The 17,705-nt window shown below is 46.5% G+C and overlaps 1 long non-coding RNA gene across 1 annotated transcript in view; it reads right to left on the bottom strand.

Annotated features, from left to right (window-relative positions):
* LOC120620439 (uncharacterized) overlaps positions 1 to 16,350 on the bottom strand; it is a 76,777-nt gene extending 60,427 nt beyond the window's left edge. Inside the window, exon 1 of the long non-coding RNA XR_005657866.1 lies at positions 15,800 to 16,350. This is a non-coding gene — a long non-coding RNA (uncharacterized LOC120620439). The remainder of the gene's footprint in view (positions 1 to 15,799) is intronic.
* Between the last annotated feature and the right edge of the window lie 1,355 nt (positions 16,351 to 17,705).

Genomic DNA, 17,705 nt, shown 5'->3' on the forward strand with positions numbered 1-17,705 from the left:
TTGTGTTGTTTTAAGCCATGAAGTTTGTGACAATTTGTTACAGCAGCAATGTGAAACTAATACATTGTTTCACAGGGTTTTGTAAGGATTAATAAATCAGTTAATTTATATAAAGCCCTTAAAACAGCAGCTAGCGCATAATTGGTGCTATATATTATTAGTGTTCTACAAATGGCAAATAAAAATTAGAGAAATCGACCACTTCCAAAACAAACCAGGTCCATCCTGTTCTGTTTTGTATAATCCTGATGAAGTCATGGATCCAGGCATTCATCATACGGCATCTGACATCACTAAAACGAGAGATAAACAGATACCGAACGCCTCCCAATTGACAAACACATGGCTACCTATGAAGCAGACCAAAACCTAATGAAACTTAGAGATCCAACTCTCAATATACCAAAAATATAAAAGATAGAGAAACTCGTCAAATGACACCACAGAGCTATGATCAGCAAGATCTGGACTGTGGCAAACTCTGCAGCGACGCTTCTCAAACTTCAGTGTGCACATAAGATGCCTGGGAATCTTGTTAGAAATGCGGAATCTAGGCCAGTAGGCCCAGGGTGGAGCCTGGGACTCTGCATTTCTAATGAGCTTCCAGGTAATACTTGATGCTCCCGACCCATGGACCACATTTTGAGCGTCAAGTCTCTGCAAGATAAATAACCCCTTTTTTTCCCCAGTAATAAAAGAACTGAAGGGAAATGTATACATCAACCATTAAAAGACACATCAATCATTATATAGTTTCACATTTGCACAAAGGATGGGGGGATGGAGTCATCGGAGAGAAAATGCAGCAGAGGAAGGGGTTCGATGGCAGTTCATTATTTTAGTTTTGAACCGGTTATATTTAAAATGTCTGTGGTATAGGAGGAAAAAAAAACAAAACAAAATTCTAGAGCTGCCTAAAGCTTCCTTTACTTGAAAAATCACATCAAATTTATGGCTTTACAAATCTGTGCTCTTTGTAATTAAGAGATGATTTTGCTATGACATAGTTCCATTAAATGTGATCTACCTTGTAAAAAAAGATACACCTACAACACCTAATGTGTCGGATTTCAGTTGGATTCTGGTTCAAAGAAACTACAAAACATTTATTCGATGCTAGGAAATTTGAACAGTGACTGGATAGTTGAGGTTCTAAGGAATTATTATTAATATTCTAGATGTGCTGAAGGTACCGTGGTTATGTTTCTAAAACTCTTTATCTTTCAGAGGTGCATCTTGCAACATACACAGGTGAGATTTTAGGGGCTGGAATCGGCTTCCCAACGATGTGGACGGGGGAGCGGATAGGGCTACAGGGAAACAGGACTGGCCACGGGTTGGCATTGGTGAAGCTAGGCCAGGGGCACCTGGGGATTCATCACATGATTCCCTCTGCTTTCCGATATGCTTGGAATGTCCCCTAATAAAATTACTGTAAGGTACGGACTTTTAAATCTTTTCTGTTAGCCAACTCTTCTCTCGGACCGTCCTCTTCGAATGTTCTAGAAAAGACTCGCAGGGCGGGCTCTTGTACGGCTTACGAGTTATATTTTTAAGTGCTCACAAACTTGAAATTTTACGTTTCTCGCCATGCTTGCATTCTCTTTTGTTTCATTTTTTCGCAAGTCTCAACAAAACGTACAGGTGAGAGCACCTAATTATCACGTGACGCGAGGCCAGGCACGGACCTCCAGGCCCAGTCTCCTGTCCGTCACCGAAATATTTCCTCTGCCTCGAGTGCTCGTCTATGAAACTTCCCCGAAATTCTCCGAGGGGCCTCAAGCGAACGCCCAATACAAGCAGACACCCCGTCTCTCTCCACCCTCTGCCCCGTCGCAGCCCCCGTGGCTCTCTCGCTACCTGAGACTGCCCTGTTCCTCTGATCACGTGCTTCACTTTGTCATGCTTCATGCTCCTCACCCGTCTCCCCCCCGGAATGTACTGTCCACGAGAACGAGAACCTCGCCGGCCTGTCCATTGCCAGGCACAGCGCAGAATGAATGAATGAAGGCGTGCATGAACGAGTGCGTGCCACGCGCACACTGCGTGCGCAGCTCTGTGATTCGGCGGATCAGCTGCATGCTCGCTAAGAGGCTCGTACACACTCGTGTAACTGTATCGCACGTTTGTCGTCTTTCTCACCAAATCAGAGGATTGGCTGTGGCGTGGTGATTCAATATCTTTTTAGCCAAAGGAGCTGCATGGCCCATTCCTTTCAAAGAGAAGTTTAGGTCCCTGTCAACTTTCCTTGGACACTCAAGCTCTCGGCTCACAATGCTTGGTCACAGGGAGGTCTCTGTGAAAATCCGAGATGATGGGACATGTGACACTTATGGTCACTAATGTTCCCATCACCTAGGAAGCCCTCAATATCCGGCTAACTGGCCCCATGCCAGGGGTTCATCAAAGGACCGAGCTCTGCACTGAAGTCAGGAATGGCGCTGGCCTACGGGAAAAGCGGGGTTTTCAGATGGAGACTTCACTCCCAATCCCAGCTTCATCAGCTGTGTCCTGGAGACCGGCGAGCCTGGTGTGAAGCTCGCTTATGGGCTGTGTGCCCTTTGCTGAGTTACACAACCTCTCTGACCTCCAACATTATCTACAGAATTGGGGTACTGATAACAGTGGTAACTACATTGTAAGCGTGTTGTGAGGACTAAGCGAGATGATATTAATAAGATGTTCGATCCAGTGCCTGGCATAGAGCGATCACTCAATAGACCATCTCTATTACTAATACTGCCACTGCCGCCACCATCCTGCGACCTTGGGAGAGCCGCTTAATTCCCCCAAACCTCAGCAGCCTCTTCTTCAAGCAGGAATAACAATGTCCTGTATGCCCAGAAAGCCAGGTGCCTCCTTCCCTTATTTCTTCCGGTTTCCTGCTTAAATATCCCCTTTTGAAGAAACTTTCCCTGACCAGCCTCCCTTCCCATATAAAACGGCCCACGGTCTTTCTCTAGCCCATTACTCACCATTATTTTTCATCCCCCCTGATTTATATTTATTTGTTTAACGTCTGTCTTCCTTGTCAGAAGGTCAGCTCCAAGGGAGTAAGGGACTTGGACCTTGTGTTCACTGCCTATCCCCAGAGCCCAGAACAGTGTCTGGCATATAGAAACACTCAATGACTATTCCTTGAAAAACGAATGAATGAATGAATGAATGAATGAATGAATGAAATCAGTAACTCCTGACGACAACTAGCCAGCCCTGAGTTGCTGCTCCATAGGTATTAGTTTCCTTCCTTCTTTCCAAGGTCAGAAAAACAATGGCCCCAGGTACCCATTTGGGGTGGGAGTGGGGAGGAAGCGGGGGAGGAAGCGAGGGAGGAACGCCTACAGGCCCGCCTCCTGCCGCCTTCTCCTCCAATCATCATTCAAACGGTCAAAACGAGAACCCGGCGGCAGGTGCTTCCCTCCTCCCCAGCAAGTCCTCCCTGGGCCTGAAACACCAGCAGAGGCAAGGAGCGCCTCGGACTTCCCGCTCCTGGAGAAGAATCCAGGCAGAATTTGGACAGCGGCTCCACTGCCCGCAACCCCCAATAAACGGTGTCTGGCCAAGCTAATATGGGGTTGCTGAGGGTTAGGGTCGTGCTGCTTTTGGGGTCTCAGAAGTAGAGAGTCAGCAGGTTTGACGTATGGCCCCATTTACGGCACCTGAAACCGAATCTCCGTTACCAGGCTGGCCGCTGTCAAACCTGCCTTAACTACAACAACACAGGTGGCCTCTGAGTCTCAAAACACACTTCCCAAAGCCAACGGTCAAAGAGCAGAACCATCCTTTCCCCCAGAGACCAGGGAAGATGACCGCATCACCCCTCTGCTGAAGACCCTCCGCTGGCTTCCCATCATCCCAGAAACGAAGCCCGCTTTTTAATCAGATTGTTTGGAGGTTTGGTTTTGTTTGGTTTTGTTTGCTTGCGTTGCATGAGTTCCAAAAACATTCTGGATACGAGCCCCTTAGCAAATAGATGGTTCGTAAACATTTTCTCCCATTTCGTATATTACTTTTGGGGTTTTATTCAGTCTTCTGAATTTGACTCTACGCTCACCTTCACCAGTGTGTTGTATGTGTGTTCATGTTTTCATGTTACTAATTAGTGTCTTTCCATTTCAGCTTGAAGAACTCTCAGCATCTCTTAGAAGGCAAGTCTGGTGTCATGAACTGACTCAGCTTTCGTCTGTCCAGGAAAACCTTTCTTCTCCATTTCTGAAGGATGACTTTGCCAGAATGAGTATTTCTGGCTGACGATTTTTCTCTTTTAACACTCTGAATATATCAGCCCACTCTCTTCTGGCTTGTAGGGTTTCTGCTAAGAAATCCAGTGGGAGCCTGATGGGAGTTCCCACGTAAGTTACAGGCTTCTTTTCTCTTGCTGCTTTTAACACTGTCTGATTTTTTGACAATTTTATTATACTGTGTCTTGGAGAAAATCTCTTTAAGTAGAGTTTGTTTAGTGACCTGTGAATTTTGTGCATGTGGATATACAAATCTCTCTCCAGATTTGGAAAGTTCTCGGCTATTATTTTTCTTTAATAAACTTTCTTCTTACCTCTCCCTGTCTGCTCCTTCTGGAATGCCGATAATTCACAGATTGCTTCTTTTGATGGTATCCCACAGGTCAGTAGACTTTCTTCATTTTTCTCTGTTCTCCTTGATTGAACAACTTCAAAGATTCTTTCTTCTACTTCATCCGTTCTGTTGTAGATGCTCTGTATTGCATTTTTCATTTCGTTCACTGTATTCTTCAGCTCCAGAATTTTTGTTTGGATTTTTACAATTCGTAGCTCTTAAATGTCTCATTTTCTTTGTGTATTGTTTTCCCGATTTCACTGACTCGTCTTGCTGTGTTTCCTTGTAGTTCACCGAGCTTCCTTAAAATAGCTATTCTCAATTCTTTACCAGGCGAAGTGCAGCGCTCCACGTCTTTGGGGTTGGTTACTGGAAGACTGTTATGGTCCTTTGGCGGTGTCGTGTTTCCCTGGCTTTTCATGCTTCTTGAAGTCTTGTGTCACTGTCTTCCCATCTACAGGAGCAGTCACCTCCTCCAGTCTTTATTGACTGACTTCCAGAGAGAAATACCTTCCCTCATCCCTGCTGAAGGTTCTGTTTTTCTCAGACTTTCTATGGATATGCCTGCTCCATGCTCCCTCTTGTGGCAGAATTTTTAAGCTTGTCTGACCCTTTCTGATCCTGCTAAGTATCAGGCCAAGTCCACTCGTCCTCCCTTTTGCTTTCCCAAGGGTGGAGCTAAAGTTCAAGTTTGTGGTCTGTCCCTGAACTGCAGATTCTGCCTGGATATCTGCATGCTCACTAGCCAACTGCCAAAGCTCACTCTCACCACCACGGGGAGTGAACGCAAAGAGCCTGCCACAGGGTATTGGGGGAAGGGAGAGGCACGCAGAGCTCTGGGGTTCTCATGTGCCAGTCCGGGGGGATCCATGGACAAGGCTTTCCCAGAAGCTCATGGGTGGGCTTCTTGATGGCATCTACAACAGTAATTAGGGTCTTTGTCCAATGACCTCCAAGAATCCTGTCTGCTGCTCTCCCAGCCTCTTCCTACCCCAAGTCATGCAACTCACAACTCAGTACTCCAGATGGGGTGGAAGAGAATCAGGCCTCCGTGGCCATGACCTGCTCAACGGGGAGAGCCAGGCATTCACTCACACACTCTCACTTTACCCTACAGGAGCATTCACAGGCTGAGACGGTCTCACCTGGCACTGAGGTGTGCCATCGTGGGGAGGTGGTGACGTGGATAAAGTCCTACTGTTCTTTCCCTCTCTAATGTGTCCAAATGCATTTTTTTTTTCCTCCAACACTCTAACTTTGCTGGAAACCTTCCACAAAGGCTTCCTCATCTGTGGGTGACGGGCTAAGCCGGTGTTCTGCAGGGGCTCCCAACCACGGCTGAGAGGGGCTGCAGCCACAGCAGGGTCCACAGCCAGGACAGAGGTCTACATGCCTGTTATCCAATGCACAAGGGGGCAAGATTCCTCCTGGTTCTCTTAGCCTGTGGTTGTTGACAACCTTGGCTCCCACAAAGGAATTTTTGCCCATGGATAGATGCCAACTTGTTGTTGTTGAGGGCTGGGGGAATACAACGAGAGACGTCTTCTTCAGCCATAATGCTGATGTCACTTCTCTGTTTCCCAATTTTCTGGACCACTTTTCATCCAAAACCTAGTCTGTCCCTTTGGTATTCAGCGTAGACCCCTCAGAATTACAGGTCAACTTGAACATCCTAAATTACCTGTAGTTTATGTTCCACATTAAGATATATGTGTGCATGTATATTTTTTCCTTTTTTGCTACATTCACCTCATCCTTGTTTAAAAAAGGGCTGTAACTGGCTTCAAAGCCCACAGGCTACATCGCATAACACAGATGTTCTAAGTCGGGGCTCGGCAAAGTTTGTAAAGTCCCGGATAGTTAACCTTTGAGGCTTTACGAGCTACAAGGTCCCTGTTGCAACACTTAACTCTGAGGCCGTAGCACAGAAACAGCCATAGAAACTATGTAAATGAATAGGTGTGGCTGTGCTCCCATAAAACTTTATTTACAAAAACAAGTGGTAGGTTTGGCAGTTCCTCAAAAAGTGAAATGTAGAATTACCATATGAGCCAGCAACTCCACTCCTAGGTACATGCCGAAAAGAATAAAACCTTATATGCCAATGTTGATAGCAGCACTCTTCATAATGGCCGAAAGGCGTTTGGCTTCGTTCCCCCCAAAGACGTCCCATGTGATTGCACTAAAGGGAGACAGAGTGCGGACGGATAAGGCGGGCCGTGGGAACCAGAGTCAGAATATCAGGACGTGACGAGACAGCTGGGTTTGATCCCGGGGGGAGTGAGAAGCCTATCAAGGTTTCTCAGCAAAGATGCTGGAAAATCAGGTTTCCTTTTTCGGTAACTGATTCTCAGTGTGTCCGGATGATAGATCGGGGGAGAGAGAGCGATACGAGGCATCAGGAGAGGTTGTACAAAACCTTGAATGGCGTGCAGCACGCAAACGGAGCTTCGAGACAACGTCTCGTGGAAAATAAAAGTTGGCCAGTTGGAGGTTTTCCACATCAGACAGATTCCTCTTTCAAACGGGAACGAGAAACTTTTTTATTTTTCCAAAAATGCAAGAAGACCATCGTAAGGGTCCAGCTGCCGGGCTTAGCATGAGCTGAGCCATGAAAAAAAATGATCGGGAAATAAAACAGAAAATGAGAAACTATTGTCTACTTTTAATTGAGGCCAATAAAAGGATAGGAGCTTGCAGCTTGCCATGGATAACAACAGAAGCCAGAAACGTATATTGTTGTTGTTGTTGTTGTCGTTGTCGTTATTAGTTATGTTAATAATTACATTCAATTAGACTCCTTAAACGGCGGATGCCTTGGGGGCCAAAGACGGTCTCAGGAATTCCATTTTCAAAATTTCATTTGCGGCTCACAGTCTCCTTAGCATTGCTAATTAATATTCATTCCCTAAACAAATAAGGATCTAGCGGGTTGGAGAACTATGGAAATACCACTTATCACAGGAAATGAGGGAGCAGAAACAGCATAGAAGGACTGGGTCACGCTTGCGATTATTGTCATAACACACTGCTTCTGAGGAACAACTTGGCAAAACGCAGCATAACGCCTGGCAGATTGACGGCTTCGAGACAATTCCAAACATTTTTAAGAACTCAGGTTCGGTCACTGAATTGAAACGTTGGGAAAATGCTCATCGCGTTCCAGCCATCGTTCTAGGTTTTGCGTTATATTTTGCTTTGTTGTGTTAAACGCCAGCGTTTGACCCACGATGGGTTTCCTCACAATCTACTTCAAATACACACCTGAGGACACTGGATCCCGGTGCCGCTCGGCGGTGGCGTTTGAACGTGGGTCTTTGGAGGGTGAGAGATATGGGTTCGAATCCTGACTCTGCTGTTAACTCCGCATGCCCATGAGCAAGTTACTTAACCCCTCTGTGCCTCAGTTTCCTTCTCTGTAAAATGGGGGTGGTAATACTACCTAACCTTACAGCGTTTTAAGATGAAATGGTTCTCGGGCAATGCCCAGCGCCTGGCCTTCATTCCAATAAGTGGTTGTTACTTCTCTCCCACAGGGGAGAGAAGAAACAGCCTCCTCCAAGTCAGATGCTGCTCCAAGCCTGCCGGCTGTTAATCGATACGTGCTGTGTGAATGTGAATAGATGCCTGATCCTGGTAACTAACTGGTCGCTCCAAATTCTCACCCAGTTTCTAGAACCATGTTACTTTCACTCATTGAAATGACGAGTGGATCTTCTTGTGTGTCCATTATAATAAGCCCTGTTTGACGGATAGAGATGAGCTCCCTGAAGGGGAACCGAGATGGCTAGAGGCCCAGACTATTAACCTCAGGGGCAGGAGTCGGAGACGGGGCAGTTCCAACCACTGGCCAAATGAGCTCCAAGAAGACATTTTAAAACTCCCGGTAGCAGAGGTCTCTTTCGGACTCAGTAAATGTTGCCAGTTATTACTAATGATAACCATGCTGATAACTAACGCTCAAGTGCTTACTGTGTGCCAGATATTTGGCTTAGCAAAGAGATTGCCTCATTTAATCCTCACGTGATTACCATCAGGTCTAAATCCCTATTATTCCTCATTTTATTTTGAGGAAACCGGAAGTCTAGAGATGATAATTTTCCCAGATCAACCAACTGGGAATTCAAACTCAAGGTGTCTAGTTCTAAATATGCGGGCACTTAACCACTCTATGATGTCACCTTCCAAATAAACACAGACCCTTTGACAAGCATTATAAGCCTGTCGCCTGTAGAAGTTTCACACGGCTGCTATAACAAAGGACCGGAAGTTGGGGGCTTAAGCAACAGAAATTTGCTGTCTCACAGTCTGAGGCCGGAAGTCTGAGATCAAGGTGTCGACAGGGCTGGTTCCTTCTGAGGGCGGGGAGGGAGAATCTGTCCCCTGCCTCTCCTAGCTTCTCAAGGGTAGATGGCAGTCTTTGGCGTCCCTTGACTTGTAGATCTCTGCCTTCATCTTCACACGGTTTTCCCCGTGTACACAGATGTGTCCAAATTTCCACCTTTTTATAAAGACACTGGCCATATTGGATTAGCGGGCCCACTCTACGGATCTCTTAACTAATGACATCTGCAACAGCCTCATCTCCAAATAAGACCACATTCTGAAGTACTGGGGGTTAGGACTTCAGCATAGGAATTTGAGGGGAGGGAACAATCCAACCAATAACATCACCCAAACTCATGTCTTAATTGGTCATTCCCATCTTCCGCCCCAAGGGGAGCCAGGTTTCCGCACGCTCACAAACATACTGCAAGATGTAACTCTTCATCCCAAACCCCACAGAGCCGTTTATCCTACGTTAGAAAGGAGAATCGAATTGAAAAGGGACACAGTGCCACAGATGTCAAACTGAAGATAAATGCTTCCTCAGGGGCAGTGACTTCCAGGGACTTGAGTGGTAAGATTTTGAAAAATGGACACCTGCGGGACAAAGGCCGAGTTTCATGGAATCATTGATAATCCCCCAGGCAGCACCCAGCTTTTCCCCGTGATTACAAACAGGGGTATTTGAAATGGGACCTCCATCGTGTAGCTTTCAGAGGCCTCGGTGCCCAGGAGCAGTGAATCATGTCTACGGTAAAGCACTTCCTTCGAACCCCGGGGGAAGGAGGCAGATAAAAAATGATAACGCGACAAGCAGATTTATGAACAACCTAAAAGCTGGGCACTGCTTTTTCCTGTCCCTTAAGATGGACTGGTCCTATGGCACATGTGGGAATAGGAGCCTAAGACTGAATACCAAGAATAAAATCTCTCGGCATGTCCCAAACTCACGCGAGAAATCTCGTGTGAGCCCCTACTCGGTTATTAATGAATGTGGTGTAAAACGTGTGTCCCTTTGGCCAGCGACGGACACAAATAGATGGACATTCGTTCATTCTTTCAATAGTTGTTTCCTGGGGGACTGCCACACGCCGGGCACGGCCCCCGGTTCTGAAAATAAACACCTGGAGGAGGGTTTCCAGGTTAGGTGGACCCCAAACTCTGAGTAACCAAGTCATGGTATTTCTGGGGCCTTTTATGCAAACAGGGGAGGAGAAAGGACATAGGGGAAGGCACGTGTCTGCTATTCCTGTCACGCGCCATCTAACGAATGCCTCACAGCAGCCTTTGAAGGTGGCATCTTTCCTGCAAGCCAGGTCTATGAATCTCAATTCTAGCATCTAAGAACCCGCAGTGATGGAATCCCTCTCCTGTGGTCCAGCATCATTTGTCCCCACACCTCCAGGACCCACCCTTCTGCTTCTGAGCTCCGCCTACCTGGCCGAGGCTGGAGTTATTCAAGGAGGAGGATATTGTCCCTACCTGGGGACACTAACTGTCCTGAAGAAACTGCGGATGTATAAAAGGATTATTTTGACAGAGAAAGGAATAAAGTCAAGAATATTTTGTAAGTGTAGAGGTCGAAAACAGGCAACTCCAATAGGTCAGCTCCTGCCTGCAGACATTTTTGTTGGCTCTGTGGTTTCCCCATCGTGAGAATTTGAAAATTCTCAAGTCTAAAGAGAAGTCCAAACAATAGTATAATATTCAGATATCCCTAAAACACACACGCGCGCGCGCGCGCGCGCACACACACACACACACACACACACACTTTTTTCCCCCAAACTATTTGGAAACAAGTTGTAGACAAAAGAATACTTCACTCCACAATACGTCGGTGTGAATTTCTTAGTAACGAGGACGCATTCTCCACTATATGCACAATACCGTTATCACACCTAAGAAAATAAACAATTACTCCATAATACAGGTCACATGCGGATGTTCCCAACTGACAAACAAATGTTTTATGTAACATTTGTTGGCTAGTTCCTTTTTTTAAAATTTGGGCACTTCGCATAAGAATCCAGACTTTCATTCCTTGAACAATCTGAAGATTTGAAATACTACGTCTGGATTATCACGTGGAAAAAAAAATAGCCTAGCTGAAACTGAGTTCCCCTCAGACAGAACCTCTGACCTCGATTTCGCCACCATCTTGGGCGTTCACTGTTCGCCCCAGCCTAACTGACCCCTGTGGAAATTTCTTTGTGATCCCTGACAGAGGTCCCTCCCCGAAGTCACACCGGAGTGAGCTCCTAACTCTTTCGACGCTGCACGCTTCGAGGGGCTTCCATACCGGATCCGGCCACTCCGACCCCTCTCACTCAGCTCTGTGCTTCGATGCGAACGCCGAAGGCCATCTCAAATGCAACATGTTCCAAACTGATCTTGTCTCCCAAAAAAACCCAATCCACCCGCAGCCTGTCCCGTCCTGTGGAGTATCCGTGATTCTCGTCTCTCTCACACACACGACCCTCATCCGATCCACGAAGAAATTCTGTTGCTCTGTCTTCAAACCAGGTCCAGAGTCTGACCGGGTCCCTCCGCCCCCACTGCTCCCACTCTGGTATGACCCGCCGCCACATATTACTACCGCGGCCTCCTTTCTAAACATTAGCCACACGGCCAGGACCCTCCCATGGTTTCTCCTGTCCTTCGGCTCAAAATAAAAGTCCTTAAGTAGGCCTGCGGGCTCCATGGGACCTTGCCGCCCATCACCTCCATGGGACCTTGCCGCCCATCACCTTTCTGATCTCTACCTGTCCCCGGCCCCGCCCCTGCTCACCCTGCGGTGGCGGCGCTGGCCTTGTTCTCCCTCAGACCAGGCAGGCGCCCCAGGGCCTTTGCACTTGCCGTTCACCCTGCCTGTGCCACTGTTGCCCCAGCCACCCACGTGCCCCACTCGCTCCCCTCCTTCAAGTCGTCGTTCCATCTCCCTTTCTCAATGAAGCCGGCGACGACCGCCTCCCTTAAAATTATAACCCACCGTCCGCTACCCCGCAGTCCCGGGCCCCCTCGCCCCGCTTTACGTTCGCTTTTTGCCGAGAACGGATCGCCTTCTACATCCCGCGCATGCGTTTAGTACGTTTTCGTTCTATTGCCCACCTCCCCCGGCCAGCACGTGAGCAAGCGCCAGTGCTGTCCATCGGGGCAGCCAAGCGTGTGAAGGAGCACCAGAAATGGGAGTCTAAAATGGGGTGGCCCCGTGGTAAGCACTGTGGCAGTTCCTCGGCAAGCTAAGCATAGAACTACCCTAGGACCAGGCAATTCTGCCTCCTGAAAATTGGAAACAGAGGCTCAAACAAATGTCTCATGAATGTTCACAGCCCCACGACTCTTGGTAGCCCAAGAGATGGAACCGATTCAAATGTCCACCAATGAGAGATAAACATAGTGTGGGATTTACATAACATGGAATATTATTCGGCCACGAAAAGAATACAGTGGTGATACACGTTACGACGTGAATGAACCTCGGAAACATTATGCTAAGTGTGAGAAGCCAGACACGAAAGGTCTCGTATCGGATGATTCCGTTTATATGAAATATCCAGAATAGGTGTATCCACAGAGACAGATAGCAGGTTGGCGGCCGCTAGAGGCTGGGGGTGGGCAGAGGGGAATGGGGAAGTAACTGTCTAATGGGTATGAGTTTTTATTTGGGGGTGATGAAACATTTGCAGATAGAAGTGCTGGCTACACGACATTGTGAATGAACTAAATGCCACTGATGCGTTCACTTTCAGATGATTCACTTTGTGTTATATGAATTTAACCTCTACCAGAGCGCACCTCAAAAAACAGGCCCTAGATAAACATCTGTTGCACGAATGAATGAATGAATGAACAAGAAACAAATGAATGTGTATGGCCTTAAAAATAGCCTACACTAGAAGGTCTTCTATGGAAAAGCAGTTTTGGAATATCTGTGACTCTTTATCATCTTTAAATCACCCTGTTTTGGGAGGGGGGGCCGGGTAAGATGCACTGGAGCAGGTCTTGGCCTGGGGGCCTGTGACCTTTCTTGGTGGTCTCAGCTGAGCTTCATTACTCTGTTCATAGAGAAAAAGAGACAAAGCCTTGGGTCTTATCAAGGGGGGAAAAAATCTTCCTGTCTTCGAATTTTCAGAACCTCCTGTCTTCCTGCATAGCAAAGGATGCTTCTGGCTGCCAGGAGGGAGTAGAGCCAGTGGGAGTTGGTCCCATCCGCCTGCAGGGGGCCAGGGACATTATCTGTCTAAATCCTTCTTCGTCAGAAAGCCTCGTGGCTGGGGGCTTTTCCTCGCTGTCACTGCGACCTCAGCCTCAGGACCGCATTAGGAAGCATTACCATGGCGTGGAGACGGGGCGGGCTGCCAGACCGAAACTAAATTAAAAATACGGCTCCCCTTATTAAATTCATAATTACTGTGAAGCCGTGAAATCTTATTTTAAACCTCCGGCTTCTTCCTTTTGTCTGGGATACGGGCTGCCTCCTTCCAAATCCCTATTTTGCTTTATGGACAATTTCTTTTTAGCATTCTGAGCATTTAACCTTGAAAAATAGTGTTGTTTTGCTGCCGTATTTTCTGATTGTTAGTCTCCAGGCATCTCTGTGGCATCTTTATAAATCTGTAGGAGCTGGTAAATATTTCTTGCCGACCAGCAGCTGAAATCTGAAAATACCAGCTCACTTTTTAGCTGTCAGGCAATTAATGTAATTCAAAGGAAATGAAAGGTATGGGCCGCTGGGACTGCTTTTAATAACAGGAGGGTTCCTGGCTCCGGCTTAGAAAGGCAGAAGAGAAGAATCAATAAAAGGCAAACAGAAAGGGTAGACGAGGCCATGGAGTTCTCTAGAAACATTCTGTCAGCGTCCTGGCAATACCGCTAATTTGTGCGAAGAGAAGCTGATAAATGCAGCCACCGGTGGTCAGCTTGGACATGGCCTAGACCGGGGTTTCCGCGAGCCGGTAAGGTGCCTTTGCGCGAAACGGGAGAAGGAGCCTCACCTGGGCAAGTGGATGGGAAGAGGGCGCCCCCTGTGGGCGGATGCAGCCCTGCACCAGGGACTCAGGCGATCAGACGGCTGGATCTCAGCCCTCTCCCTCCAAACTCACCCCCGCGGCCCGCGGCCTCTGTGCGGCCGTGAGCAGCAGCCCTGTCCCATCGCTGCTCCTCTCCCCAGCCTGCGCGACATCCGTTACCCCTTCTCCCCCGCTGGGTCAAGGGTCAGCTTTGTTAGCGCTGGATCCAGAGGGAAGAGGAGTGTAATTGGCTTTAAACCCCAGTTCGGGAGAGGGGAGAGGGCAGCTCCCTCGGAGTGGGGTGCTGGCTCATTTCCCAAGCAGCCCTCGGCAGTCTGAAGGCGGGAAAAGCCTCTCCCTTCAGTGAGGAGTAGACTGGCTGGGCATCTCCAGCCCGGAGAAGGGGAACTGTCCACGTCCACCCGCTGTCACGGACCTGTGACAGGGCCGCCAAGGTTGCACGATGTATGGAGCACCAGTCACGTGCTACTCTATGTAGATACCGCTGTCCTTGACTGTGGTGTGAACGCCGCCTCCTGGAGTCGGGCACCGCGGCGCCTCTGAGCGCCACGCGCGGCGCACGGGGGAGGCTGGACCAGCACGCCGGGTACAGACCCCCACCTACTCCCCAAGAACCCGCAAGCCTTCAGCCCCCAGTCCATCAGGATAAATACAAAACGGTCAAACACACTCGTATACGCCAGCAAACACGTAGACAACGGAAGGTTTTACAAGGATATTTTTTAAAATTAAATACCTAGGAATAAATCTAGGAAAAGATGTAAAACTGGTACAGGAAAAACTCTAAAGTGTTGTTGATAAAAATTTTAAAACGCCTAAATAAATGGAGGGATAAATCACGGTCAGACGTGGACCGGCTCCATCTTGTAGTAATGGAAATTCTCTGCAAATGGATTTATAGATTTAACCAATTGCAGCTGAATTCCCGGTTGGTGTTTTTATGGAAGTTGAGAGACTAATTCTAAAATTTACAAGCAAAGAGTCAAGACTAGCCAAGACAATCTGAAAGAAAGAAAGAAAGAGACAGAGAGAGAGACAGAGAGACAGAGAGAGAGAGAAAGAAAGAAAGAAAGAAAGAAAGAAAAGAAAGAAAGAAAGAAAGAAAGAAAAGAAAGAAAGAAAGAAAGAAAGAAAGAAAGAAAGAAATGGAAGAGTATGTTATACCAGGTGTTAAGATTTATTATAATGACAAACAAATGGAAGAAAATTGAGTCCAGAAACAGACCCACGCACTTACAAACACCTTGTTTATGATAAAATGGCAGGACAGTGAAGAAATAAGTCTTTTCAATAAATGGCGCTGGGTCAAGTGGATAGCCACACGGAAAAAAAAATAAAACTTGACCCCTGCCTCACACCACACTTAAATTCCAAATGGTTTGTAGATATAAGCGTAAAATAATAAGTTTTTAGAAGATAACATAGAGTGTAACTTCATTATTTTCAGGTAGGACAAGACTTCTTGGACAAGCCACAGAAAGTACTAACCGTAAAAAAAAAAAAATGGATGCCTTGGATTTTATTAAAATCGAGAACATCTGTGCATAAAAAGACACCCCCCCCCACCCGAGAGTGAAAGTCAAGCCTTGCAGGGAGAAGACAGTTGTGACACATGTAACTGAAAAGGGACCCCTATCCAGAGCAGAAAAGAATTTCCGAAAATCAGTGCTAAACATGGTAATAACAGTAACCCTACACAGGCTTGCTCTGATGGTTCCAGACCACTGCCATAAAGCGAAAGTCGCGGTAAAGTGAGTCACACGAATTTTCTGGTTTCCTAGTACATATAAAATTATGTTCACACTGTACTACAGTCTATTAAGTGTGCAATTCCATAATGTGTAAAAAAAAAAGAGTATACATACCTTAATTTAAATTAGCTTTTTTGTTTAAAATGCTAACCATCTTCTGAGCCTTCGGGGCGTCGTAATCTGTTTGCTGGTGGAGGGTCTTGCCTCGAGGTCGATGAAAACACAATATCCGCGAAGCGTATAGAGCAAAGCACGATAGCGTGAGGTACACCTGTAGAAAAATGGACAAAGGACTTAAACGGGCACTTCGGCGACAACAGAAAGATGTCTAAATGGCCAATAGAAAGATGAGAAGTTGTTGGACATCTTTAGTCATTAGGTAAATGCAAAATAAAATCATTACGAGATACCACTACATACCCACTAGAATAGCTGAAACCAAAAAGACCAAGAATGTCACGTGCCATTGACAGGACACACCCAACGGACACTGCAAGTGGGAGCTGAAATTCATATAAGCACTTACGAAAATTGTTTAGCAGAATCCACTAAATTTGAACATATGCTTATCCTATGACACGGGAGTATACCCATCAGAACACGTGAACCAAAACTCGAGTACAAAAATGTTCATAGCAACACTGGTTTTGATGTCAAAACCTGGAACTAACCACAAATGTCCAACATCAATTTAAAAAGTAAATAAGCGGTAGTACGTCCATATGATGGGATGCTACGCAGCAATGAAAATTAGCCAGCTACAGCTACACTCGGTTGCACGGATGAACCTCACATTGCTTGATTCCATTGATATTTTTTAAAGGGGCAAAAACTAATCTATGGTGTTAGAACGCAGCCTCTAACTTACTTTTGGAGAGAAGGGGATGCAGTGGTGTTTTGGGGGTGCTGGTTATCCAAACGTACTCACATCGTGGTAATATACCGAGCCACACACTTACAGCTTGTGCACTTTTCTTTAAATACGTTATGTTTCACTTAAGTGTTTCACAGTTTTAAAAACCCACTTCAGAGAGCTCGTCTGTGAAGCAGGCACGAATATCCAGATAGACTTAATTACTCCTTCGCCTGTACCTTGATCATGTCAGTTGTCATCCTCTCAGAAACCATTACGATTTGTTTTCTTCCAAGCTTGTGTCCCTATTACACGACAAAATCCTTGAGTGGGGAGCAAAGTAGGTATTTCCCAGAGTGTTTGGTCGCCGTTGTTTGTTTGGTCATCGTCCAGCCAGGCGGAATTCATCTCCCCGTCCCTGACAGTGTCCTGCTTCTTCTTCTGAGGACCCCCTCTTCCCCAGCTCTTGTTCTGTGTGCTCTGGGTGGGGCTCCATGCCTAGGCCCCCAGGTGGAGGAGGTGACTCAGTTCTAGAACCATCAGTGTATATCACATGACCTATACTGATCTAATCAGACGCAATCGATGTCAGTATTTGGTGGAGAATACCAGACCAAAGACAACTTGTCTTGCACTGAACAGGAAGCTGAAGAATGAGGTTCCAGCCATCCTGTACCCGAACATGGAACCGACTCTGAGGGAAAGTGGCCTCCTCGTTCAAAGGGACAAGATGGAGAACACAGAGACCTATACTTATACGGCCAGTTGTGTTTTGCAAATGCACGAAGGCTCTTCAGCAGGCAAAGAATAGTCTTTTCAAAAAATAGTGCTGAAATAATTGAGTAGCCATTTGTGAAAAAATTAAATGAACCTTATACAAAAACTAACTTGAAGTGGATCATAGGCCTAAAAGTAAGGTATATAACTATAAAGCTTCTAGGAGACGCGGAAGGAAATTTTTGTAATCACGAGTTAAGCAAAGATTTCTTTGACATGACACCAAAAGCATAATTCATAAAAGAAAAAAACTGATAAATTGAACTTCATTAATATTTTGAACTTCGAAAGACGGTCAGGATCATAAAAACGCAAGCCTCAGACTGGGGTAAAGTTTTTGCAAAACACATTTCTGCTGAAGGACTGGCATCCAGAATATAGAAAGAACTC

Source organism: Pteropus medius, unplaced genomic scaffold, assembly GCF_902729225.1.
Source record: "Pteropus medius unplaced genomic scaffold, Ma_sr-lr_union100, whole genome shotgun sequence".
In the NCBI taxonomy this organism is placed as follows: Eukaryota; Metazoa; Chordata; class Mammalia; order Chiroptera; family Pteropodidae; genus Pteropus; species Pteropus medius.